The following is a 27066-nucleotide window of genomic DNA, read 5'->3' on the forward strand; positions in this document are numbered from 1 at the left end:
GGTAAGCACACCAGTCACCTTTTCATGTTTTGCAATTTCGGAGGGGGCTGTAGGCTAGTGAGCTTCCTTTCAGGAGTTTTTCAGCAGTTTCAGATTTTTTTTTTTTTAAATTAATTTATTTATTTATGCATTTTTATATAGCGCGGACTTTACCCGAAGGTGTCAGAGCGCTTCACAATAGGAACAGAACTGATACATGAGAACATTACAAGTGAGCAAAATACAAAAGCAAACGTTACATTAAATGAAGCAAAAATGACAATCGTGAGCCAACAAAATACAAGAGGTAGCAAACGGTGCATTACAAAAGTGACAATCGTGAGCCAACAAAATATAAGCGGTAGCAAACGGTGCATTGCAGGAGGTAAAAGTGACGTGTGCAGGTTACAAAAGTGTACAAAATAAACATAGAGGTATAATACTGCAATATATGGAGGACACTCAAGCACAAGAACAAACGTTACGTAGGCACTGGTGGCACTTGTGCAGGTATCGAACAAACAAACGTAAGAGGTAGAAAACAGTGTGTTACAAGAGAAAGTGACGGGTGCATGTTACACACGAGTCCCAAACACAGGTAGAAGGATAATACTGCAATAAATGGCAGACTCTCAAACCACAAGAACACACTGGGAAGACACTTCCATAGTCTTGTAAAGTAGATTTTTCAATAATTGAAGGGCTTCCTTCAGATAATAGAGAGGGCATGGATTACATTTGGAAATGTCTTTGAAGAAGGAGAACTTTGAGGTCAGTTTTGAAGGCCTGGGAGGAGGTGGTGGTCCGGAGCTGAGGTGGAAGTGAGTTCCAGATTCTCACTGCGCTGCCTGAAAAGGATTGGGCCATCAATCTTTCCTTCTTGAAAGTGGGAGGTTCAAGCAGTAGATTTTCCGCATTTCGTGATGGTCTAGAGCCTCCAGAGAGTTTCAGTTTATTCGCCAGGTAGCGCGGAGAGGAGTAGTGCAAGGCTTTGTGGGTGATGCAGGCAGTCTTGTAGATAGCTCTAGCCTCGATGGGAAGCCAGCGGAGGGAGGATAACATGGGAGTGATGTGGTCGCTGCTTTTGGCCCCAAAGATGAAACGAGCTGCTGAATGTAGAACAGACTTAAGGGGGGATAGGTGGGATTTGGAGAGGCCAGTTAGAAGAGAATTGCAGTCTGGAGAGGACCAGCGATTGGACCAGGGTTTTAAGGTCATGCTCCGGGAAGAAGCAACGAATCCCCCAAAGAAGGCGCAGTTGGTATCGGGCAGACTTTGCAATTGAATTAATGTGGGAGAGTAGATTGAGTTTTGTGTCGAGTATGACACCAAGGGATTTTGCGCTGTCGACAATGATGGGTTTATTGTTCAGCAGATTCATCTGGTCCATCCATGATTGCACCGGGGGAGGAGAAAGTGAGGAGGAGAGGAGGAGGAATTCAATTTTGGAGGGGTTCAGAATCAGTTGATGTGTCGACATCCAGTTATGAATGGAGTCGAGGGTAGAGCTTAGGACAGAGAGATCGTGAGTGGAGGCAACCTTGAGGTAGATTTGAGTGTCATCAGCGTAGAGATGATAGTTGACCCCAGATTTACTTAGGAGATTTCCCAGAGGTTCCAAATAGAGATTGAACAATGTGGGTGCACGAATAGAGCCTTGGGGAACACCTTGACCCACCGCCAAAGGAGATGAAAGACTGTCTGCTATTTTGATCATTTGGGATAGAATGGAAAGAAGCAAACCATTTAAGCACAGTGCCCTCCATGCCCATTCTCTGTTGAAGGGTGTTGAGGAGGGTGTTGTGATTGACAGTGTCAAAGGCTGCCGAAAGGTCAAGGAGAATTAGAAGACAAGACCCCCCATTTTCTAATAGTGGACAATTTTTGTTGGTAACCTCGTTTTTGAAAATACCTACTCCCTCTTAGTTGGTCGGACACTAGTCCAATCGTGCTTATACTCACGGTGGGGTCTTCCAACATCTAGCAAGTGACGATCCAAGCTGAGGTAAAGGAGGGGTGTCTGTTGGACGTGCGATGGTGCAATTCTGACTTTTCTATGAGGGTGGAAGAAGAGGAGGTAAATCTAAAACATGACAATATCCCTAATTTCTGGGCTGAGGGGGGGATATTGGATGAACCCCAACCCGGGGTATCCTTAACTTTTCTCATCTAGTCCGCACATTAAGTTGACCCACTGGTGCGCGTCATTTAGGGCGTTCATTTGGGATATCGGTTGGGGTTGGGTTCGCCGTACTGAAATAGGCCTTCAAGTTTCTGTCATAGGCCACTCCCCCAGTCGTTAGCTCCAGAGAGAGTCGTTCCTAAGTAAGGAAAGTGCTATATCTTTATTCGTTTTTCACATACAGGTACCATGTTCGGGCTTAATTTTCCTATCTCATTGACCGTTCGATCAACGCCTTAGTCATACAAAAAGGCATCCGTCCGTTAACCCAGATGTGTGCCACACATAAGCATTCATAGGACACAAATCGGGGCCCACGCGCACATTCACACCATACAATTCTTCTTCTCTCTGCGTGGAACACGGTGCATTCTGGGTCTTCTCCATACTCCAACTGAAATTCCGATATTAACCTGCAGGGGAAGAGAAGAGGGGGGGGTGACAGCGTACAAAGCGCATCAGCGCGCAAAAACACGAAAATGTTTTTACTTACCACGTGCCTAACTCATCTTATTTGGGAAGCAATACCTTGCATCTCGGCATTGTAGCCCAGAGGAACTGGTCTATTGTCCCATTCATAGATATATCTAAAGATCAGGATCTTTTACCTATTGCTTATGCTGCAGGAATGCAAAAATACGATAGATCTTGACTATTCTTTTCGCATTGTTCGTATGTACCATACCGTTCTAATTTTTCATAACCAAAATTGCTTCATTTTACTTGTCCTTTATTTATTTTGAAAATAGCAGCCTTTATCCGAGAACCTACCAATCTAAGTGACTGATATGAGGCTAGTTCTACATATTTTATTTTTCTTTTAAAACCTTGATTGAAAAAGATGTCAGCATTCAAATACGGGCCTCCAACCATACCGGCCGGCCACGGGGCAGACGGGAAACGCATGAGGTGAGGAGACATTACACTGTAGTATAGGAGTAAGCAAAGGACGAGCCATTTAATTGAAAAACTAAACGCGACTAACGGTTGCAGGACCGGTGAAGGTTTATTTTATAGTTGGAAATATAACAGGATCAGTTACAATAAAATCGTCCGTACGTACACCAAGGGCATGTATCATCAGTAACATCATTTCGGAGCTTTAATAATACAAAAATGACAAAGAAAACACATCGATAGGGTTGTTCGCATGTTCAGTCCGCGCCCTTTCCCACCCGCCACGTGTACAAAGACCGCGTACATATCCCACAACATCAAGGTTTAGGCAACTAGAACGTCATAAGGAATTGCGAGTCCCGCCCATACTGGCGCCATTTTGGTCGAGGCCCGGGCGGGCCCAGAGCATAGTCCAAATGCTTCCAATAACAAGTGGTCGGACCAGAATCTCTTTCGGTAGTTCAAAAGATTCCGTTAGTGCCAGCAGAGAGGGCAGGTGGTCGTGGTCTGCGGCTTGAAGACGAGGAAGGCAAAATCTTCCCTACCGGGTCACGCTGAGGTCCCACCGGAGCTGATCAAGTTGGCAGTCTACAGTGTCTCTTAGTAATTCGGACAAAAGGCCGGTGTCAGCATGAGAGCACCACCATCTTGTGACAACGTTGTGGCCACTCCGGAGAGCGGGACAGCTGGTGTATCCCTCCACAGATACGTTGAATCAGTCTTACCTTCGACACCAGATGTGGATAAGGTGGCTGTCGCCCGGGGCAGTGGCATATCCATGGGGGATAGTCGAGCAACAGTGGCGGTGGCCCCCACCGGAAGCCTGCGGGAGTCGAGGGCCAGTGACTTTCGTAGAATTTTTAAAACTGAGAGGGCGTCTTCAAGAGTGGGGCTCATGCCCGAGCAGGCAAGCATCCGAGTTCCAAGGTAGCCCAGAGCCATTCTAATGGACCAGGCCCAAATCCGGGGTGTCGGCCGCCATTTTGAGCGTTCCGCAGCAGCAGCCGCTCTTTACCCCGTCCACCGGAGCGGGTCCCCCGGTCATCCAACCGAGTGGAACGCCAATGGCAGTCCTGATGCAGCCGTCCGGCAGGTGAAACGTTAAGGGTCGTCCCACTGCAGCTGGCCGGCGAGTGAAACGCTAAGGGGCACCCCACTGCAGCTGGCCGGCGAGTGAAACGCTAAGGGGCGCCCTTCTGCAGCTGGGGAACCTCCTCCTGGGGAGGTGGGGGAGGCCCGTTCGCGTCGCCTCCCCCACCCCAGGGCGCCCCACGCCATCTCTTGGCGCAGCATTATAGGATGGCTGGACCAGGCCTTGGCGCGTTGGGTAGCCTCCGGCCTATTCGCTCAACGGGCTGCCACCGACGCTACCTCGCCGGTTGATGGCTTTTGTAGACCTTTTTTATAGCCCAAAGCCTACTAAAAAGTAGCTCAAAGTAGCCCAACATTGAAGGCGGGACAGGAACAGCGTTAAGCAGACGGCGAATGCCTTTGAGTTTGTTGTTGCAGCCGTCTGCCATGTAAATAGTTGTTTAATAAAAAGTTTTAAATAGTTGTTTAATAAAAAGTTTTAAATAGTTGTTTAATAAAAAGTTTTAACATGTTACTTTGCTGGAGTATTGTATATATTTATAATATTTGCATATTGTTTGTCGTTATTTGGGCGGGGTGGGCGGTGGAGCCGAGCTGTCTTGCAGCCATCATGGCGTCGAGCTCGGTTCTTCTCACTAGTTTCATATTTCTCATGAGGGCTTGTTCTTAGTTTCTATTTTAGTGAGGTCAAAAAAAAAGAGATCCCATCAGTGGCCTACTGATTTTGCTCGATTCCTTTTTGTTTTTCCTAACGATTGTTATGTTATTGTTTGCTAGCACGATACAGCGGCTAATCCGCATTTTTTTTTAAATATATTATGTCCTTTTTATTAGGGGTGTCCTCCGGTGGAGCCGGATGATCTACCTCCAATAAACGGTCCGGGCTGAACCAACTACCAACAAACGGGGCAAAGATAGGCATGACGGGTTACAAAGGGGACAAAAGTCTGCACTACCTATCCTTCACTATCCGCAAAGACTAAACAGAGTATTGCGACCCTGTGCTTATTTGTGAATAGGGAATAACCCAAAGAGAACCAATTCCGAACTATCAATGTTCGGTCAAACAATCAATCAAATGAGGGATAAAAAATAGGCACGACGGATTACAACGGGGGCAAAAGCCTGCGTTACCTATCCTTCACTATTCACAAGGACTAAACAGAGTATTGCGACTCTGTGCTTTTTTGTAAATAGAGAATGATCCAAAGAGAACCAATTCCAAAACAGTAAATGCTTGGATAACAATCAATCAAATGGAGAGGGAAGTAGGCACGACGGATCACAACGGGGGCAAAGGCCTGCGTTACCTACCCTTCACTATCTGCAAAGACTAAACAGAGTATGGCGACTCTGTGCTTGTTTGCAAATAGAGAATCTCTCAGAAACAATCAAATGAGTAATACTAGTATTTTCAAACAATCAAACAATCAATTCGCAATTCGTCGTGTTACACGACCTTACCCGGACCGCATGGACAGTTTCTCGCCTTCCGCTTCAAGCACCTGATCGTCCTCTATTCTCCGTAATTGCTGTGGCACTCCTGATGGTTCCCAGTCAGGACCGTAGATCACTCGAGAGAGGTCTGCTCGGAACCAGTGAAGTTCGGATGATCGGCTGCCAGACGAGGGTCTATCGGGCAGGTGCACTTCCCGATCGTTGCAGTCATTCACTCTGTCGTTGGGACCTCTCCCACTGGATCCACGTGTCACTGATGGGCCCCACGTTTGGGACGCCAATTGTAAGAAAAAGGGGTCAGGCAGATCAGGTCGATTACCCCTTTTCTAGGTTTGCCCGGCGTTAGCCGCCTCTCACCCAACTCAAGGTTTACCACATAAAGAGGCAGGCGCTGGAGACTGGAAGACAGGAAACAGGAGTTTATTCTGACGGAGCAGAACACGTCAAATCAGACAACAGGGTATCTTCTCGAGGTGCTCTAAACGCATCCTTGAGGCCTGGCCTCTTATACACAGGTTTATTGCTTTATTACATGAAACACATTCCTGTCAATACTTTGATGTACGGAGAGACATCCTCGGAATACTCATTTTGGGCCTGTTCCCACACACATTTACAGTAGAAGTCCCCACCCCGGTCACAGTAGGTGATGACTATCGCACACCAGGACATTCCGTCGATTCCCGGAATGTGTGTCTGATCGGATCTCATGGGGTGGGGGGGCTTTGATCAGTCAGAGATCCTTTGAATCGGGGCAGCTGCTTACTGTAAGGGGGCCAATAAATGGTATCCGCAGGGCCAGGTGGCGCCCTGGGAACGGGCAGGAAGATTGGGCATAGAGGAAAGGGGGTTCATCAAAGGATGGGGAGGTGTTGGCCGGGAGCGGAATGCATTTCCGAGGCAGAGTGGCGCTGGAGGGGAGTTTTATGGTTCAGGTATGAGAGAGCGGGGGCTGTCAGCGCGCGGGGGATGCTTGCGAGGTCAGAGGGAGAGACGCGCCGCTAGCTAGCGGCGCTGGGCAGGGAGACCATGGTTTTCAAAATGGCTGCCATTTTGTGGTAAATAAAATATTACCCTGGCTGAATTTCTAGGCATTAACAATTAGCATGCATCAAGTGAGAAGCAGAGTCCGTGGTATCTGAGTTAAAATGGGCTTTATTCCAATAACTCGAGTCAAAGGGAGAATATGTTCCATCACCACAGAGGTTCAGGAAGAGTCTTCTAACATTTAATAACAAAACATTATTATATATACTTTTCACTCCTTGTACATAGGAGCAGGCGCAAGACAGAAAATGAGATAAGAGCATGTGGGTGTACATGAGGGTGTGTACTTTGATGAGTCATAGGTGTGTGATAGGTAGGTGTCATAGGTGTGGGGCTACTTAGAGGAGGAGTTGGCATGACCAGCTCGAACTGTGCCCTAATTGTGCAACTTTGAGCATGACGTGCAATTGACGTGTAACAGGGTGGAGGCTGACTTTCAACCTAGCAGAGAGATCTTTTATGTCAAGGCGACCAGCACATCTAGTACAACTGATATCTAGAGTCAACAAGCAAAAGAAGCAAAGGTTGTTCGTCACTAAAAGACAGAGAGGGCATATTTATTCATTGCATGAGCTTTCTATGGGTGCAAGCACTGTGATTAACTTAAATGGAGACAGAATGGCTAGGCCTATCTCCCTCGGACGGGTTCTGTGTACTTTTCCTCAGATAACTGTTATTCATAAATAATACTGTCTTGGCAGGCCTCTTGCGAGGTCGGAGGGACGTAACTGCAGCCTCAGTGTGTCAGGAGTCATGTAACACCCTTATTTCAGAAAAGTGGCTCGGGCTGCGCCACAAAATGGGTTCATTCGAATATTTATTTAACAGTGCACAATGCAATGCAAATACATGGGCCTTATGCTAACTTAATGTTTGGGAGACTTTGATGACTGGCATTTCTAATGCAGGACATGATTGCAGGGGCCTAGTGATTCAGGCCACTACGGGAAATATGCATGGGTGACATGCACACACATGTAACATAGGGTATATGTAGTGGACATATTTGGTCATATTTGGTCAGGCAAAATATCATTTTCCTCATTCCCTCCTTGTCACCTACATAACCCTTCAGGATACATCTATATTCATGAGACCATATAGTTGATCATACAGCATCATTTCTTCATCTTTTATCCTTTGTTTACGTGGATGTGGAATACAGGCAGTAGCACACAGCCCGCAAATCGCCGGACCGCACTGCAGACAGAGACAGCAACCAAATACCATAAGTAGGGCCATTCCTAGGAAGGACATAACTTTCCATCCCCATGCAGATATTACACCCCAGAACCAACTGGACCAAGTCCATGTGCCTGGATCTTGATGTATGGCATTAGCAATCTTGTGGAGTCTTGTTATTGCTTCGTACACAGATGGTGCATTATCTGGGATGAAAATGTAAATAAATGTAAATGTATGAAACTTATATAGCGCAGGACTTACCCTGGGGCATCTCCGCGCTTGCTTAGGGAACCCGTCCTGGTATTCCCCTGTGAGAAACCCCGGCAGGGTATCCACAAGGTGAAAGCCAGGCATCCCGCCGCGAGGGGCCAATGTGGAGATTAAGCAAGCTATTGCCCAGAGTCGCAGAGTGTGACCCCGTGAGTCGAGTAGGCACCGGAGGCACCGGAGCGAGAATTAAGATCTAGATCGGATCACTCTACAAGCTCCGCCTCTATCCGCCAGGATGACGTCAAGAACGAGGCGGTTTTGAAGAACGACAAGTCTAATAGCAGACTGTTCCTGGGTTAAGTTCGCCAGGGCAGATGCAGTTATATTTACAACTGTTTCAAGAGTCCTTGTTAACCTGCGTATCAGTTTACTGTTTTGGATGGGACCTATGAAGAAAAAGAATCCTTTGTTGAAATCTGTATATTGCTCCAAAGCTGTTTCAGTCTGATCGATCCCTGCGGAATCTGTCTCTCTCTTTTGTCTAACATGTTCTAGTCGTGAATCTCTATGATAATTTGATGGGGCTAGAAAAACGGGTGGCAATAAGAATGCTATATAACAAGTCCCACCCCAGTCTAAGGGCAGATGTACGTAGGCTGTCTGACCGCAAATGAAATAGGTATGGCGTGATGTTTTGAAAGAAGATAGTCCGTTATCATCAAACTCTACAACAGTGTTACACTTGCTGTGTCCCATATGTACTGAGCCTTTCTTACTAACACATAAATCACCTTTTGCTGGCAGGACTGATATAAACGGTGGACCTGTATTTTGCTTGGGCTGAACATTTAACATTATAAAATTAACAGATGCATTTCCCTGTTCGTACTCTTCATTCTCTAAATCGGATCCCTTTCTTTGGGGGATTCCGTCTTTGTCTGGAAAGCATGCTTCATTCATTACTTTATTCAGGTTTCCATACATCCAGCCACCTGAATAAGCTATGTACTTTCTATCTATTGAGGTCATTAGAGCAAACCATGCTCCACACGAACCATTGTGTGAGAACAGTAAAGGGTAGAAGGGCAATACTCCCTTCGTCTCTTGATAAGGGGGCAGTTGGCCACATACCCAGCAATTAGTCGCATTGCTGGTCTGGTGAGAATGGTGTAACATTCGAATAAATGTATTGTTACGCAGTGCAAGTCGATATGACAGTTCATGGGGAGGCAGGTCACTAAATGTGTGCTCTGCGGTACTGTTACTGGAAGAGTGCATATGTGAGGAAATGGGAAAGAAAACATGTAGCAATAAACTGACACCAATTATAACAATGCACAGAATAAAAAGAATGATTAAGGTAACTATACATCTACTGCGTAATCTCTTGCAGTATTCTTCCTTCTTATCTCTCTTCTTGCTATTCTCATATGTGATCTTATACATGTCAGAAAACTTAGTCTAACCGATTCACCACCGGGTGGGCTTAAACAATTAAACTACGTCTGACTTGCTATCTTGCTAATCTAGACCTATACTCTTGCTGAGGGGTATTTTCTAGCAAAGGTCTTCTTTATTAAGAGTTTCAAAGAGTTTCAAAGTTCCAAAGTTTCTTTTGTAGTGATGAAGGTGAGTTCGGCCTTTACGTCCTTCCACCAACTTCGGCGTCTTCCAACGTGGCTCAAGGGGACTTGAACGATCAAAGATCCTGAGGAGTCCAAATTCTCCTGGTGCTATGGCATGTTCCTCGACCTGGGTGTTTGTCAGGGAAGGCGGCAGCAACCTGTGAATGAAAAGAGAGTAGTGCAGAAATCAAGGAAGCCAGGTAATCTGTCAGCATGTTACTGTCAACATCAGTTATTTTCTTTCTAGGCATAGGCGTACCCCACATATATACTCCATAAGGAGATAGGCCTGTTCTGGAATGAGCTACCATAAGCATGTAAAAGAGGGCAACCGGCAAGGTCACCATCCAATCCACGCCTTTTTCTGTACAGATCTTAGCAATTTTTGTCTTAATTGTCTGGTTTGTCTTTCTACAAGGCCTGCGGCTTCTGGGTGTCTGACACAATGGAATTTCCTCGAAGGGACACTTGTTTCATTAATTCAGAGGAGAATGGCTGATCGTTATCTGAATAGATCACATGAGGTAGATTCATAGCTGGGGAAGTACTGCGCACTAATTGTCTGGCTGTTGTAACAGCAGTATAATCTGGAACTGGATATGCTTCTGTCCATCTAGACAGTGCACAACTACTAAGACATATTTGTAACCTCTACATCTGTCCATTTGGATATAATTTATCTGGAGAACCTCAAAAGGGTGGTCAGGAGGATGAAATCCGCCTAGTTCCACCGGAATGCCTTTACCTGGATTGAACTGACAACAGATCATACATGTTCGTACTTTCTGTTGCACATAGGTGCTTGTTAAACCAAATATACTGTAAGCTGTCTATCATCATCTATCATCTTCTCTCCTACGTGTGTTGGACTATGTGCTGAGAAGAAAACAATGTACCTTTTCCCTTAGTCATCTAACCTTGGTTAGTCTGGACCCCTCCTTGTTCAGTCCATTTCTTTATCACATCTGCAGTGGCATGTGTCTGTATGTCGAGTACATCTTGAGTGGGATCCCTGACTGTCATACATGTTGTCAGTAATGGTACCTCTGTCCTTGTCGTGTCTGGTGGTGTCTGTGCTGTCTGAGCTGTTCGGTCTGCCAGGTCATTACCCTGGGAAATGGTGTCTGTAACTTTGGTATGAGCTTTATATTTCAGGATAGAAATGGCTGTAGGTAAATGTATGGCTTCTAACAGGGCCTGAATAAGCTGGCTGTGCTGAATCTTGGTCCCATGGGAGGTCAAGACTACCCCAAAGGCATATCGTGAATCCGTATAAATGTTTACTTTCAAGTGCTTTGCTCTTATGCAGGCTTGTGTCAGAGCAATAAGCTCTGCTGCTTGAGCAGACAGTGTGTCTATTTTCTGTGTCTCTATGGCTTCAGTGGTCACGGCATACGCTGCTACTAAGTTTCCTGTACTTGTTCTCATGCATGATCCATCTACATAGAGTGTCAGGTCTGGGTTTTAGAAGTGCAATATCTGTCAGGTCTTGTCTTGGTTTTGTCACTATATACATAACTCATGTGGCGGTGCATTTACTGTACTTGAGGGCAAAAGTGTTGCAGGATTCAGAATGTTACAACGTCTGATCTCTATGTGTGGTTGAAATAATGTCAGTTCATATCCTGTCAGACTCGCTACAGTCAAATGTAAAAATAAATAAAAACTAAAAAAGCATTAAAAAAGCATAAAATGTTTACTGTAACATGGAGTCGCTTAAAACTGGCGCTTGACATAATGCTCTTTTTAATTCCTCAAATGCCAAGGTGTGTTCTTGTGTCCAAGGGAGAACAGTCAAAATGGCTGCCTCCTGTGTAGTTAACTGTATGAGTGGTTGGCTAGATATGCATACTGTAAGAAGTGAGGCCAATAAAGGCACGTACTTCCTTTTGTGTCCTGGGCTGTGAAAGGTTAGTAATGAGCTGTATGATTCTTGTGTTAGCTGTCTACCTGGTGTACCCTCCTTGGAAAGCAAGTGTTGTACACCACTTGCTTTACACAGAAAGTGCAAGACTGTCAGAGATGCAATGTCACAGTCTGGTACTGATCCTGCTGTATCCGTACTGATCTGATATGTACTGTATCAGTGCCGTGTTGGTAGGCATGCCAATACTGTCTAGGACTCTCTTTAATGCCTGACTGTAAATGCTAGGGCTCACTGTCATCAATCTAGCAAAAATAATTATATAAAAATAAATAAATAAATAAAAATGAATTTTCAATTCAAAAGCTCTGCAGTTTACAAAAAAAATAAAAAATACTACTCTAGATCCTACTCTAGATCTTGGGAACAGTATGACCATACTACCTACAATATGTTCTCTAAATGTATTTGAATAAAACCAAAGTATTCTTGTCATAGACAGAAGGCTGGAGCCTCTGTGAGAAACAGCCCCTCCCTCTAGAATTATGTTCGCGCTCGGAGTTTTGAATCAACTCCAAGCCGGGCTACACTGAGATCTACAATTGAATGACTGCCAGATGCTGAACTCATTGCAAGAGCAAGACTCCTGCCAATTATTCTGGTTACACTACTGGGGGAATAACTATCCATTTGCAAGCGTGACTTTATCTGAAGTCAATGAAGCTTATAGTGTTGACTGTAATGAAGAACACTTTTTCTGTACACAAGTCAGAGGGGCTGGGGAGGTAACTTCGCTACGAACTCACTCCTTGCTCACCTACCCCTCCCCTCAGAGCCAGGAGCTGGCTCAGTGTCAAACATCACTAAGAGGAGACAAGCCTCTCACTCGTCTCTGCTTCTCTAAAATTGGGTCGCTGCCAACGCTGAGCTCATTGAAAGAGTCAAGCGTCTGCCAAGTTTCTTAAAGAGTGGGCTTGGTTGGAATGCAAGCTTCCACCCTCAACAGGCGAAGGAAGCTAGTGTAAGTCAGCAGTAGCCCTCCCTTTACATAAACATTTTCTCCGTGGCTCGTCAAGTATTTTTATTCTGCTTGCGAAGGAAGCCTGACTTAGCTGGAGAACAGCCAATAATCGTCCGCGGAAAGGAATTGGAGGATGGCCAATATCAACAGACAGGCACTCCAAGAGAGAAAAAGCCCTCCCTTTACATAAACAATTACTGGGAGTCAGGCCATCTCGGTCTCGGACGGACTGTCTCAAGGTTAAAAAACACATTCCTTGTACGTCATAACATATCTCTTCCCAGGCCAGAACCATTCTAACTTTAACTGAAGCAAAATTTAAAACGTGGTAAAAAGTAAATTAATAAAGACATATATTTTTCTGTAACTGAGTGACATGCTAGCATTTTAAAATAATTATGTACTGCTACTAGCTGCAAGGGAAAAAATAAACAGAACAAAACAATCATGGCATGGAAACACACCATATTTTACTTTTTTGAAAATAACATGTCGAACTTCTTAATTCTGCATTGCATAACCAATATTTTCATAAGTAAGTGTGCAAGCTTTTCTATTTTACCTATTAAAAGGGCCAGATTCATACTTTTTCAAAAGGCCATGTTTTCTAATTTTAGTGGGGACTGTTCTCTGCACATATTAATTGAAGCAGCCTGTCAAAGTACAAAGGTGAGCCTTGAAATTAAATGAATGCAAATCAAACTAATGTAGGGAACTCTTAGCAATGCACTAAGATGGTAGTGTATTGTAGCTATCAAAATGGGCCACGTTCATTAATTTACAAATAGCCACTTTCCTAAGTGAGTGTGCTAACATTCACACGCTATTCTAAAGGGCAGCTTGCATTGGGAAAAATATTCTGTAGAAACATTCCTATTTAAAAAACACACTGTTCTATTACACTAATTAAAAACGCATTCTATGAAGGGTCTGATTTATATTTTCTTGTCAACCCTGAAAACATCTCCGTGCAAAACCCTTATCTCAATCCGACTGGTTTATTCACAACTATACCGACCTCTGAGCCAAACACATTAAATCAAGTGTTCCAAAGCATTTACCGTTCAATCTGCAAACTGAATACGCCCATTGGATAACATGGCAAATCGCACCTCCACACAAAACATGCTTTTTCCACCACTTCCACAGCTCAGATCCTTTTCAAATTTTGCATCACAGTAGTCCAAGCGATTTCCTAAATCCTCACCAAAAAGCAACCAAATCCCTCCACTGGAACGGGTACGAATTTCCACTCAAAAACACGCCCCCCCCGCAAACACCAAAAAAAACGTCAAAATTCCTCAACACCTTGTTAAAACAAATACTGCCTTCTCAATAAAAAGATATTAACTCTTTGGCAGCCGAAGCACAATCATTCCCCAATGACTGCAGTACATGGGAAAGTCATGAACTCATCTCTCCACGTTATCACATAACACATACGCACATCTTCAAAACATTTTCTCTAAGCACTTGAAAGAGATCCAGCTCTCTCCTGCCTAACGTAATGGCTAGGGACCTGATGATAACATGCTCTGCACAAAACATAACTACATGGCGCTATTCACAAGCCATATTTACAAGAAATTCAACAAGTCACAAAAATGACACGCTATTCACAAGGCATATTTACAAGGAGCTATACTTAAGAAAATTCAACAAACTACTCACAAGTCTTAATCTCAAGTCGCTATTCACAAGCAACTACAAGCCATTCACAAGGCGTTACACACATGGATGTAACAAACTATTCACAAGTCTTAAGCACAAAGCGCAATTCACACATAAACCAACTAGTTACTCACAAGGCACTTTCGCAGTCCAGAAGGGACTCGTCTAGATACAAGGAAATGAACTCTTCAGATGTTGTTGGCTTTAATTCTACATACTCTAAAGGGTACAGGTGGTAGCGTTCTCTACCTACTGGGTCTTTCTGAGGTGGTCACTTTAGCTAGTTTTTCTGACAGAACGGGATAAATACCAGTTAACACCGGCATTTCTTGGCTTGTTTAGTTCTCTCTGCTTTATTGAATTCTTTCTCTGTTCTCCTATGTCACTCTTTGCGCCATAACTCAATGGCATCTTTCTGAGAGGGTCTTGACTTCTTTTTCCAAATGGCGTTTAGCCCATACTTATTATACATAAAATGACCACGTGTGTCTCTAGGCCGGATATTAACTGTCTATTCTAGTAAACCTCTTCTGGTCCCTATCAGACGTAATTTTGAAAACAGAAACCAATACAATGGAAACACAATACACAAAAATAGACTGTAACAATCAACAATCATTCACACTAAACAATTTAAACACTGAAACAGATACAGATACAACCTAAACTGATACAGAGAGTTAAACATGTACTTGAAAAACAGTTTGTGCACTGAAAATACAGTACAACCATACCGGTCTCAGAAATGAGACACGTCTTTACCGGGCCCACCTTTTACCGTGGGCCCGTCTTGACCGTTCTCATTTAAAATGAGCCCGTCTTGAAACTTGATACATTTCCCATAGTGGTACTCACCGGGAAAGCAGAACTTGAAACTTGAAGGCCTCGGAAACTTGACTTGACTACGCTTGCGCCTTGGAACAGGTGGACCTCTGGAGACCTCGGACCTTGCTCTCTCACGGGCTGGGCCTCTGGTTGAGACGATCCGCTTTCCTCACCGCCTCACATGGATGCCTGGTCGCAGTCCGTCCTCATCCGTGGGCCTGAGGGAGTGGCAGGAAGACCTGCTGGTGCGCTTTGAAGTCCGTCACGGCTGTAGAAGAGGGCAAAGACTAGACCCACAACTCCGGCGAGTGGGGAAAGGGATATGTACCTGTTCGGGCGCCCAATTATGTGGTAAATAAAATATTACCCTGGCTGAATTTCTAGGCATTAACAATTAGCATGCATCAAGTGAGAAGCAGAGTCCGTGGTATCTGAGTTAAAATGGGCTTTATTCCAATAACTCGAGTCAAAGGGAGAATATGTTCCATCACCACAGAGGTTCAGGAAGAGTCTTCTAACATTTAATAACAAAACATTATATTATATACTTTTCACTCCTTGTACATAGGAGCAGGCGCAAGACAGAAAATGAGATAAGAGCATGTGGGTGTACATGAGGGTGTGTACTTTGATGAGTCATAGGTGTGTGATAGGTAGGTGTCATAGGTGAGTGGGTACTTAGAGGAGGAGTTGGCATGACCAGCTCGAACTGTGCCCTAATTGTGCAACTTTGAGCATGACGTGCAATTGACGTGTAACAGGGTGGAGGCTGACTTTCAACCTAGCAGAGGGATCTTTTATGTCAAGGCGACCAGCACATCTAGTACAACTGATATCTAGAGTCAACAAGCAAAAGAAGCAAAGGTTGTTCGTCACTAAAAGACAGAGAGGGCATATGTATTCGTTGCATGAGCTTTCTATGGGTGCAAGCACTGTGATTAACTTAAATGGAGACAGAATGGCTAGGCCTATCTCCCTCGGACGGGTTCTGTGTACTTTTCCTCAGATAACTGTTATTCATAAATAATACTGTCTTGGCAGGCTTCTTGCGAGGTCGGAGGGACGTAACTGCAGCCTCAGTGTGTCAGGAGTCATGTAACACCCTTATTTCAGAAAAGTGGCTCGGGCTGCGCCACAAAATGGGTTCATTCGAATATTTATTTAACAGTGCACAATGCAATGCAAATACATGGGCCTTATGCTAACTTAATGTTTGGGAGACTTTGATGACTGGCATTTCTAATGCAGGACATGATTGCAGGGGCCTAGTGATTCAGGCCACTACGGGGAATATGCATGGGTGACATGCACACACATGTAACATAGGGTATATGTAGTGGACATATTTGGTCATATTTGGTCAGGCAAAATATCATTTTCCTCAATTTACACGCACGAAGGGGCCTAAAAAGGGACAAGATGGAGTGGCCAATGTTTCATGATTTTCACTTTACGCTCAACAGTGGCTATGGTGAACATAAATGAACGCCGCTTATGTATACCGATTTTAGTCATTTTCAACATGTTGAGGTCATTCGCATTCGCAGTGGGTTTTTTAAGCAGAGGGGTGACCTGCCCAGTTGTGAAGGGAACAGGAAGGGAGCCTTGACAGAGGGAGAGGTTGACCAGAGTGGTCCAATAGGGAAGAGAAAGGGTATAGAAGTCAATGGCAATGGCACTAGGGATGGGGTCGAGCGAGTGGTTGGAGGGCTTTCTTTCGAGGATGCACTTGAGGAGGACATCTTCAGAGATGGGGTCGAAGTTCTGCCAGATGGCTAGTGATTTGCGCTCCTCTGGAGGGGTAGGATGAGCGACCTGAACCACAAGTGATTTCACTTTTTCGTCAAAGAATACAGCGAAATCAGCAGCTTTCTTTGTAGAATCCTCCAATTTGGAGGTTGGGGGAGAGTAGTTAGAATTCTTGATGAGATCAAAAAGTTTTTTGGGTCTATTTTTGGCTAAGTCAAGGAGGGTTCTGAAGTGTGATGCTTTCCCAAGGAAGATGTGCTTGTTGTTCTTGGATCTTGCTGAACGAAACGTGACCAAATTATCGGTGGAGGGTGCTTGCCTCCATTGTTTCTCCAGGAGTCTTAGGTGCTTCCTTTCTTCATATAGGGATTTGCTGAACCAGGGTGCTGAGGGAATGGGCCTTTTCTTTTTGCTTCGGAGAGGAGCGACGCTATTGATTTCGACTGCAAGGACTGAGAGGCATTGTGAGGTGAGATCTTCAACATCTAGGTTCGGGTCTAGCCTTGGAAGTGACAACAAAGCTGAGTCACAGAGGGAAACAGTGTCAATATTTTTAGCGTCACGGAACCAGGAGGTAGCCCTCTTAGGTTGGCCAAGAGTAATAGAGTGTGCTAGGAGAAGAGAAAATGGAATGAGGAGGTGGTCAGACCAATCTACGTGAATAGGGGTAGCGATAGAAAGCATGCCTGCTTTAGAAATAACAAGGTCCAGGATTGAGCCCTTAGAGTGTGTTGATTCTGTGCAGTGTTGGGTAAGATCGTTTGTAGAGAGGAAGGAGGCCAGCAAGTTCGCGGAAGAGTCTTGCAGGGAGCCCCAGTGGAGATTGAAGTCACCCACGGAGGTCTGATTGTCACTTTGTGCGTATTGGTCGCTGATTAAGTCAGTGAGTTCCTCCATAAATGAAGGGCCGCTGCCTGGTGGGCGGTATATGACATGGAATCTAAGGGGTGAGCGGTGGTGTAGTTGAAGCTCAAGAGATAGACATTCAAACGTGCGGAATGCGCTGATGGGAAAAGCCTTGAGTTGAAGGGAGTTTCTAAAGATGACTGCAACACCTCCCCCAACTTTGATAGGTCTGTCATTCCTGAAAATAGAGTAGCCAGTGGGTAGAAGGAGATCAAACATAGATTGAGAGGTATCATTGAACCGGGTCTCTGTTAGGAAGAACAGGTCAATATTGTGAAGGGTGATGGTATCAGAGATTTCGAGTTTGTGTTTTATTGCAGATCTGCAGTTGTGGAGCAGGCAGCGCAGTTCTGTCGAGACTGTTTTGGTGACGGGGCACTCGGGCTAAGAAGGGTGATAGGGATATTATACCTATATGGGGGTGCACGGGAGGGTTTAGGTGGATGCTTGGTTCTGACAGAGGAGATGGTTGGAATAGAGTAGGTAATTGGGTTACTCAGAGATGCTGGTTGAAGAAGGGTGGCGTTCAAGGGCTTGTGTGAGTGAGCGATGTTTGCAGGCGACAGGTTATGCTTGGCTATAATGGTGTGAGGGGGCGAGGTGCATCTCGTGGGAAGGTGAGAGTTTTCTAGAAGAGTTGATGAGAATGGGAAAGTTGAAATCTTAGAGCTTAAAAGTGAAATGGAAGCTACAAGCTGGGAGATGGAGGTGATAAGAGAGCATAGCTTATTTTCAAGAGAGAGTAGGGCAGAGCACAGAAGGTTGGGTGTCTCGATGGCAAAAGGAGGGGGTGGTATAGGTGGTGGGAGGCAGGGAGAGGTGGGAGGACAGGAGGAGAGTTGAGGTGTAGGGTTCATAGGTGGGGAAAGGTGGAGGTTGAGAGCGGGGGTTGGTGTATCAGAGGAGAAGGGGGAGTTATCTTTGTTGGCGTTGCACGAAGGAAAGAAATTTAGGACATGTTTAGGGGGGATGGGTGCGGAACCAGACGGTGGGGAAGAAGGAGAGGGGAGGACTGTGAAGTGTCATAGGAGTGTAGGAGGTTAGGGAGGAAAAGAGGGGAGGTGGTTGGAGAGGTCCTGTTGGCTAGGAGAGGTTGCTGTGAGGGAGCCAGTATCTGGTAGAGTGGGGGGGCGTTGGGAGGAGAAGTTGACGACAGGAAATGGTTCTGCTGTGCCTGATGGGGGGAGATGGAAAGGGTTACCAAGGGGGTAAAGGGGGCAGCACAGCATTGCTAGCGGAGTGGAGGGAAGGAGAGAGATGCAATGGGATTGTGAAGAAATCGGGGAAAGAAGTGAGGGGAGGAGGGGGTAGAGAAGAGGGGGAGAGGGAGGAATGAGGGGAGCATAAGGAAAGTTAGCTGGTAGACGACGTTGGCGGAGGGGTGAACTAAAAAAAGGAGTAGCAGAAAGGAATAGGGGGGACGAGATGAGATTGGGGTACCGGGACGGTGCAGATTGGACGAGGAGTTTATTGCCTAGTGGTAAGGCTGACGTGACGAAGGGGGGGCATACTGTGAAGTGGGAGGAAAGGGAGAGGAGGGCACAAGGGAAGGGGAGGGAAGAGGGCTGACCTGAGCCTCCCGAGGGTGCAGCCTATTGGAGTGTAGGGTGGTCAGGGGAGGAGAAAGGGAGTAAAGGGTGGAGTTAGATGGAGAGTCAGGGGAAAGCCTGGTCGCAGGGGAGGGGAGTAGGGAGGGGAAGAGGTGGTCAAAGAGAGAGAGAGAGGTGTCTTTGCCTTGGATCAGGACAGTACCATTGTTATAGATTGAGATGGTGAGGGAGCCGTTGAAATACGTAGAGTGGGAAATCTTACGTTGTTTCCCATGAGGGGTAGAGGAGGAGGTGACGTTAAGGGAATTAAATAAGCTGGAGGACCAAGAAGGGGTGTCGTGAGTGAAGAAAATGAAATCATTTTTGCGCCTCCCAGAACGAAAATTGTAAAATAGGTCAACAAAAAGGGAATCAGGGAAACGTTCAATAGTCTTATGCTTCAATCGTTTAGCTGAAGCTTTTGTTTGGCCAGGAGGATAGATGATTTTGTAGCAGTTAATTCCATCCTTAACTCGAGAGGTGGCCATGTTTGGGACGTGAGAAAGAGTGCGAGGGGGGTATGAGACGGGTGTACCTAGGAGAGCGGTGGTGATGAGAAGTATAGGGACTAACAGGGGGCAAATAATCCAGGCGTCGGGAGTGGAAAACTGAACTATTGTGTAGTCCGGGAAGAGAGGTGGGTATTTGTTGGGCCCTTCATCTAGGTGTATATGAAACCAAATGGCACAAGATAATATTTACAAGGGACATGATTACATATGATAGAACCAACTGGGTCACTGTCAAAACCATCACAATGCACAATTAATCAAAGTAATGCAGATCACAGACGAACGCCCAGTGACTATTGGTGATCACTGTACTTAGCATCAGCCTGAAACATAAGCACATTCGGCACCAACCGCATTGTACGCCCATAATCTCAGCAGACCACTATTGGACCCTAATCAGAAACCATAATGTCAAGGTGGCTGCCAATGCAGCGAGAGTTCTGACTCAATCAGAAATGTCCCCATGGAAAAAAGTGTCATAAACAGTGCAGCTGGCGCTACTTGCAGCACAGCTGTAAAGGGCCAAAACGGTGCGGCTGGCACTGCTTGCTGCGCGGCTGTGAAAAGGTCTAAACGGTGCAGCTGGCCCTACTTGCCTGGCAGCTGTAAAAGAGCTTCTCGCCGTTCAAAATCATACAATTTCTGATATTCTAATGTATCTTTTTCCATGCATGCCATTGTTTGATTTTACTCCGAAGAAAGAAAGCATCATCACTCTTACTGTCACACATTTGGTCACTGAGTGGCAGATTTACAAGGAACGGACGCATCTGCATAGATGCGTCAGTTTCCTTGCATCACCTCCAAATGTCCTTGCGCCACCATGGATGAGCTGTATTTACAATACAGTGCACCATGGCGCAAGGAATTACAGATGCGTCAGAAATTCTGAGGCATCTGTTGGAGGAAAAGTGATACATTGTTGGAGTTTGTCACAAAAGTGACGCAACTCCAGCAATGCGCCAGAAAACTTAGGTAGGTTCCATGTAAAATGCCCTGCGTCAATCCTTACGCCTGGTCTGAGCAGGCATAGGGATTTTGACGCAGTGAAGACGTGGAGTGACACAGTGATATCTTGTAGATTTCACTGTGTCAGTTCTACATGGCTTTTTGCGTGGGAACGCCTACCCTGCTAACATTATACCTGGCACAGGTATAATGTGACGCAGGGCATTACAATGTGACGTATCTTCCTAGATGCATCATGTTGTAAATGGGCCACAACTTTTATGCCGCCGCTGTGTCACAAAAGTGATGCAACGGTAGTGCAAAAGTGACACAAGGGGCTTGTAAATCTGCCTCTGAATGTCACTCATAAGTACACCGAAATCATGGAAATGTCACACATAAGCATTCTGAAAACAAAATTGGCAGCTATGCTCCTGAAGAAAGCCTCTCCTGGTCTCCGAAGTTGTGGTTGTCATGAACGGGTTCTGCTCCTGGACTTTGCAAGGTCCGGGCTAACTAAGGTAGCTAAAAAATCCTATTTACGTTTAAAAACTGCAACAACAAAAAAATAAATTAAATGACAATATTTTGGAAAGCTCAAGAGGGACATTTTCAAACAGAACCGTAGTAATTTGATGGGACTAACAGATATTTTAAGAGAAAGATATTAAAACAAACCAACAAATATAATTAATTATGAAAAAGTCAATAAATCACATCTGAGTTGACATCAGAATCTGCCAGTTGTCTACGGGGCAGCATTATATTACAGCTCGCCCATGGAGGGGCTGCTTTATGTTTAATAATGGAACTCAATGCATGCTCCTAAAGTGCATGGCCCCTCTGCATGTGACGTGTGCAGCAGCTGCCAGGTCCATGTCAGTTTCCTCACCTACGTTGGTAGCAGGTGTTCTAAACGGCGCAGCCTCTTGACTGCAACAACATTGTTATTGAGGCCGCCATCTTTAAGTGATCATATAGTTATATACTTCAAGTAGCAAAGTAGAACATTCTGATTTTTTTAAAGAAATATTAATTGAATTATTTTGAGAAATTACAAAACGGTATCTTGTAAGTAACACTCGGGCTGTTTCTATTGAGTTATTGGCTGAGAAGTAACTACACTTATACTACGCTATTAATTAAAAATAGCTAAAAAGAGGTCTGTTAATTATGATTTAAATGAATATTGATTTCACTTACTACTGTCGCATGAAAGGGATTCTATGAATATACCAGACCCTGCCCCACTGCTCTGGCACAGCAGACATTTCAAGGTGGCGCCGCCCTGCGCGGTGCTCGCGTGTTGTACGTGCTCACCTTTCGGCCGTCGTCTCTGTCCGCGTGTTGTCCGTCCTCGCTGTCCGCGTGTTGTCCGTCCTCTCTGTCCTTGTGTTGTCCGTCCTCGCTGTCCGTGTGTTGTCCGTCCTCGCTGTCCTTGGAGCTCTTTGACAGCGGTGCCCGCCCAGCCCCTCCTGCCGCGGCCGCTCCTCCCCTTTAAGGGACTCTCGGCGTCGGCAGACTCGGCCTGGGCTCCGGGGCTGCTGAGCTGGAGGCGGAAGAGACTCCTGGAGCCGGGGGATGAGGCCGGTGAGTGCGGGGCCGGCCTGACACCCCTGTGCGGTGGCAGACAGGGGGTGGGAGGGGCAATGACATGGGCAGGAGGGAGGGGCAGGAGTCAGGGAGGGGCAACAACATGGGCAGGAGTCAGGGAGGGGCAACAACATGGGCAGGAGGGAGGGCAACAACATGGGCAGGAGGGAGGGCAACAACATGGGCAGGAGTCAGTGAGGGGCAACAACATGGGCAGGAGTCAGTGAGGGGCAACAACATGGGCAGGAGTCAGGGAGTTGACTGGAGGGGCAATGACATTGACTGGAGTCAGGGAGGGAGAATGGAAGACAGTCACCCCAGAGCAGCTGGAGTGGGGTGTCCCCTGAGGACCCAGGGCCAGTGAGGGACTGGATGGGCAAAACCATGGGCAGGAGTCAGGGAGGGTGACTGGATGGGCAAAAACATGGGCAGGAGTCAGGTGTGAGAGGGAGGGTGAAGACAGTCACCCCAGAGCAGGCTGCAATGATTTGCCCCCTGAGGGCAGCAGGGGCATTTGTGGAAACTGAGAAGTTTAATAAACTATTCTGAAAATATCTGTGGAAAGTACACCTTTGGCCAAGATTGTCCAGGAGACTTATTTAGTATCTAAACTCCAGTCTGGAATATTTTGGTGCAAGTTACTATTTCCCAAAGTATTTTTTACTTGGGTTTTAAGTGGAAACATAACAGTAGGGGAGGAGGTCTGTAAAGGAGCTTGGGGCAAGGAAGCATATCTAGGAATCCTTTCCAATAGTCATGGTCTATGAAAACAAAGGTGTGGCTTGGAACATGTAAACTACAATCCTGTGCTTCCTGTAGTGTGAGATCCGGCCAGTATTTTGGTGCTTCTGTGTGAGCTTTCTGTTCTTGCATCCAGACATAACACACAATTAGAGACATGCACCTAAAACAAGTCAGACCTATAGGCTTTGGCACTGCATATTAACAGCATGAAATAGACGAGTAACAGAATGATGTTATTGTGAGTAATTAAGATTGAAAATGTTTCAATTCTGAAAATATGACGCAGGATGTTAAACTATACACTAAGATCTGTGGCACGTGTTTTTGGAGTGGCTCAGTCATTCCCATTCTTCTCTAAACACCATTTCCCTTGCAGTCCCTCACACCCCGCACTATCCTGTAAATACTGCCTTTCTTATACGTTTGCACTCACAATATTTTGCCAGCTGTATACCGGATTAGCACACATTCGCACAGAGTTATGCATTGACGCACATGACTTTGTGCTCTGCAGAGAGGCCAATGATGGGATGAACAAGTATTCTTAACACTTTCTTCACCCACTGACAGGCATTGTGAGAAACGTGCATTACCTTCAGCCTCACCTCCAGGGGTCTCAACCGTGCCATTATCAACACTCACCCACAACCTGAACGCACACAGACTCCTAGAGGCGACTCCATTCAAACTAAACCTTATGCATGAAATAAAATACAACAATTCTGGATAATAACGCAAACTCTCGTAGGAAAACTAAGATTCAGAAAGATATGGCTGACATGGAGTACCCTAGCAGGTTTTACATTAGTTATAAAGTAATCGATCAGTGTTTTGGCCTATTAAGATAGGGACATGAATATAGAGCCAATAGGGATCTGTTTCAAGGTCTGGGTTAAACAATGGCAATACTAACCTGTGAGAAGGAGGTGGTAAAGAGACACAGATGTGCTAGGAATGGAGAGGTAAAGAGAGGTTAAGAAGAAAGAGAGAGATGGATCCCAGGGAAGTTTGTGTTGGGAAGGAAGAACCTAGAAGACCCAGGAGCTTGAGGCATAACATGGTTACATCACTGTCGTAATGTAAACAACAGCCTAGACCTGGTCATTAAAACAGCCTTAACCGGGGAGCAGGGGACCGCTGGGACCTTGTGACTCTGTTTAGGCTGCACATGCTGAGTCAACCTTCCAAAGACAAGAGATAAGAAGGGAGACACAAGCGTAAGAAGAGGGAGCCATGGCAAGAGAGAAGGAGAAGGGAGACGCAAGCGTAAGAAGAGGGAGCCATGGCAAGAGGGAAATAAGAAGGGAGACGCAAGCGTAAGAAGAGGGATCCATGGCAAGAGAGAAGAAGGGAGACGCAAGCGTAAGAAGAGAGAGCCATGGCAAGAGGGAAAGGAGAAGGAAGGAAGGAGGAGTCCGTAGAGAGGAGGAGGCTCAGAGCTTACATGGCCAATGGCTTAGGAGAAAGGTAAACGTGAAATCCGAGGGAGGAGGGTAACCAGGAAGTAATTCAAGAGGACGGAAGAGATTAGGCTAAAAGAAGGATTAATAAAGAGGGTAAGTGGATGGAGTAATCAGATTAGAGGGGCTCATTGGGAAAGTAGTGGTCGCTGCTGAATAAACAGAGAGTAAGAGCAGGTTGGATGTAAGAGAGAGAAAAGGCAAAGTGGGAAGACGAGCAGCAGAGAAAGCACTCTTTAGGATACACGATCAACTGGGAGGGGACAGAAGTCTTGCCACTAAACCCTTTCAGTTCCCTTGATAAAGTCCCAGATTCCTGCACCGATGGCTCTAAAGGATTGGTTTGGAATATGTGAGCCTCCTGTTGAACAGCTGGTATAAAATATGGCCTGGGACGATGTCCTTGTTTGTGTCCAGATCTCGGTGGATATTGTAATATGGCACAATCAGCAATCGCCTTCAGGAGATCGAGTTCAAATATTGAAATATCCCTAGCCCCAATGCCAGAACATGCTTCCCATATTATCACTCCCAATAGGCAAGTCCTTTATGGCTTTGATACGAAGGGTGTAACATACATTGGGCATTTCATAGGCTCATCCTGGTAACGCTTGGCAGTGGCTCTTGGCTGGGGCCCAGAACTCTGTACTGTGGTGAATGTATGACATTGTTCTGCATTCTGTCCATCAATTGTTCTTTTTGCATTTGTCGCCCCGAGTGGGCTGGATATGCTCAGACGTGAGTCCCATGCTCTCCACACCACTGGAGTCAAGCTATCCTGGCTGAAGACGGCTGATAGCCAGAAACCGGTCCTAGGATGCTTGATTCCGGTCCAGGAAAGACATGGCTTGGCAGTTCGGGCTGGGCTATTCCCATGAGGCACAGGGTCAAGGCTGATTTGCATATGTCTGAACTGGGGTGGTGTGGAGTTAAAAAAAATGTTGGATTTAGGCCCAGATCTCTGTACTGGGGTGAATGTATGACATTGTTCTGCATTCTGTCCATCAATTGTTGTTTTTGCTCTTGGCCGGGGGTGTCTGATATTTCACAAGGTTGAATCCTTAAGCATTCTAGAGCCTGCGCTTAACGAGCCTCCTACCAAATTCAATGAGGCACTTTGAGGCGCTTTGTACGTATTAATAGGAAAAATGTTTCTGCAAGGGTGAAGGATGTAATTGACACAGGTATAAGGTCACATTCGGGAAGGTGGCTCATCCTATTAGAACTTCAAACTCTGTGTCAGAAGAGAATGCAACAGGGGATGAGAGCAAACTGGTATATCCCTTCTCTATAATCTTCTCTCTTGCATCACCAGAAACTTCAAATTGAAGAGAAATACCAAGTAGGGCTCCTTGGAACTTATGTGAACTTAATGGATTCATTGCATCTGTTGTGCCTTGAACTTTGTTAATGTGCAATTGATTCGAAACAAATTTGGCGAATGGAAGACGGAATGATCAAGCTGCCCATTCGTGCAACTGCAAAAGGATATTTTTCTCCTTGTAATGCACAACATTATGAAAGTTAGAGTAAGTTGTTGGAAAATATATCTACTGTATTTGTGGCACTAGTTTCTTGACAAACTTTGTGAAACGGGTCTATCAGATGTAGCCAGCTGCTGAGGATGCCTCGAGCCACAAAATGATCTACTGTTCATCCTTTGGGGTACTCCTTTCCCTAAAATTGATGAGGGCTTCAGTGAAAAAGTACTATGCGTAGCTCCTCATCCAGAATTTTGCTCATGCATAAATGTTTAGACAGCCCTAAGTTTTCCAAAGTTTTACGATGATCATTTCTATCCTATTTTATCGTGATTAAAATGTTGTAAACTGTGTCTCTGGAGACGGCCTACTAGCCCTGTCTCTCACAAGTAAATAAGAGAAATCTTCAGGTTGTCCTCTGCCTAGAGGTTCCACTATAGACTTAAAAGAGTCGTGAGAAGTTAATATTTGAGGAACTTTCTTGGCCGGCTTTCAGATAGTCCACACTAGTGACAATTTTGTAATGCAACTGAACACGGTCTTCATGCTCCTTAAACTCTTGATTGATGAATTAGACAAGATCCACCAAGTTTCCTCTGATGTTTTTGTAATTTTTCGCATCTGGGTGTCATCTTGTGTCCTTTGCGTGAAAGCATAGCTTTGTGTAGTCTGTTCAGAGGATGGGGATTGTTGTAAGACTCTTCGGGAAGCTAGTTTGTGTCTGCCTTCCGGTAGTGACTCCCAGAGGTGATCTACTCCGACAGAGACCTTTGGCTGCCTTTTCTCTGGCACAAGGGATTGTTAGTGGCTGTGGGTCTCGGTGGACATTGTGGTCCAGCTCCTCCAATGATGCGAATTGTCTTAGTGATTGCAGGAAAAGGCCCTGTTACTTTTTTATTTTCTGCACAAGCCAGTGTTCTTGGAGTAGAGGGATTGTATCAAGCGGTTGGTGACTCATGGGGTGTTGAGAGGTCAAAACAGAGTTGATTAACCAGCTGTGTCACTCTGGACTCCCTGGGATCTGTGTA

The 27066-nt window shown here is 45.5% G+C and overlaps 1 protein-coding gene across 1 annotated transcript in view; it reads left to right on the forward strand.

Moving 5' to 3' along the window:
* The first annotated feature begins 22219 nt into the window (after positions 1-22219).
* Positions 22220-27066, forward strand: part of LOC144821566 (ATP-dependent RNA helicase homolog DQX1-like) — a 306705-nt gene continuing 301858 nt past the window's right edge. Inside the window, exon 1 of the mRNA XM_078678753.1 lies at positions 22220-22350. The gene's annotated coding sequence lies outside the window, so the exon portion shown is untranslated. The remainder of the gene's footprint in view (positions 22351-27066) is intronic.

The sequence above is a fragment of the Lissotriton helveticus genome, chromosome 2_2, assembly GCF_964261635.1.
Source record: "Lissotriton helveticus chromosome 2_2, aLisHel1.1, whole genome shotgun sequence".
Lineage (NCBI taxonomy): Eukaryota > Metazoa > Chordata > Amphibia > Caudata > Salamandridae > Lissotriton > Lissotriton helveticus.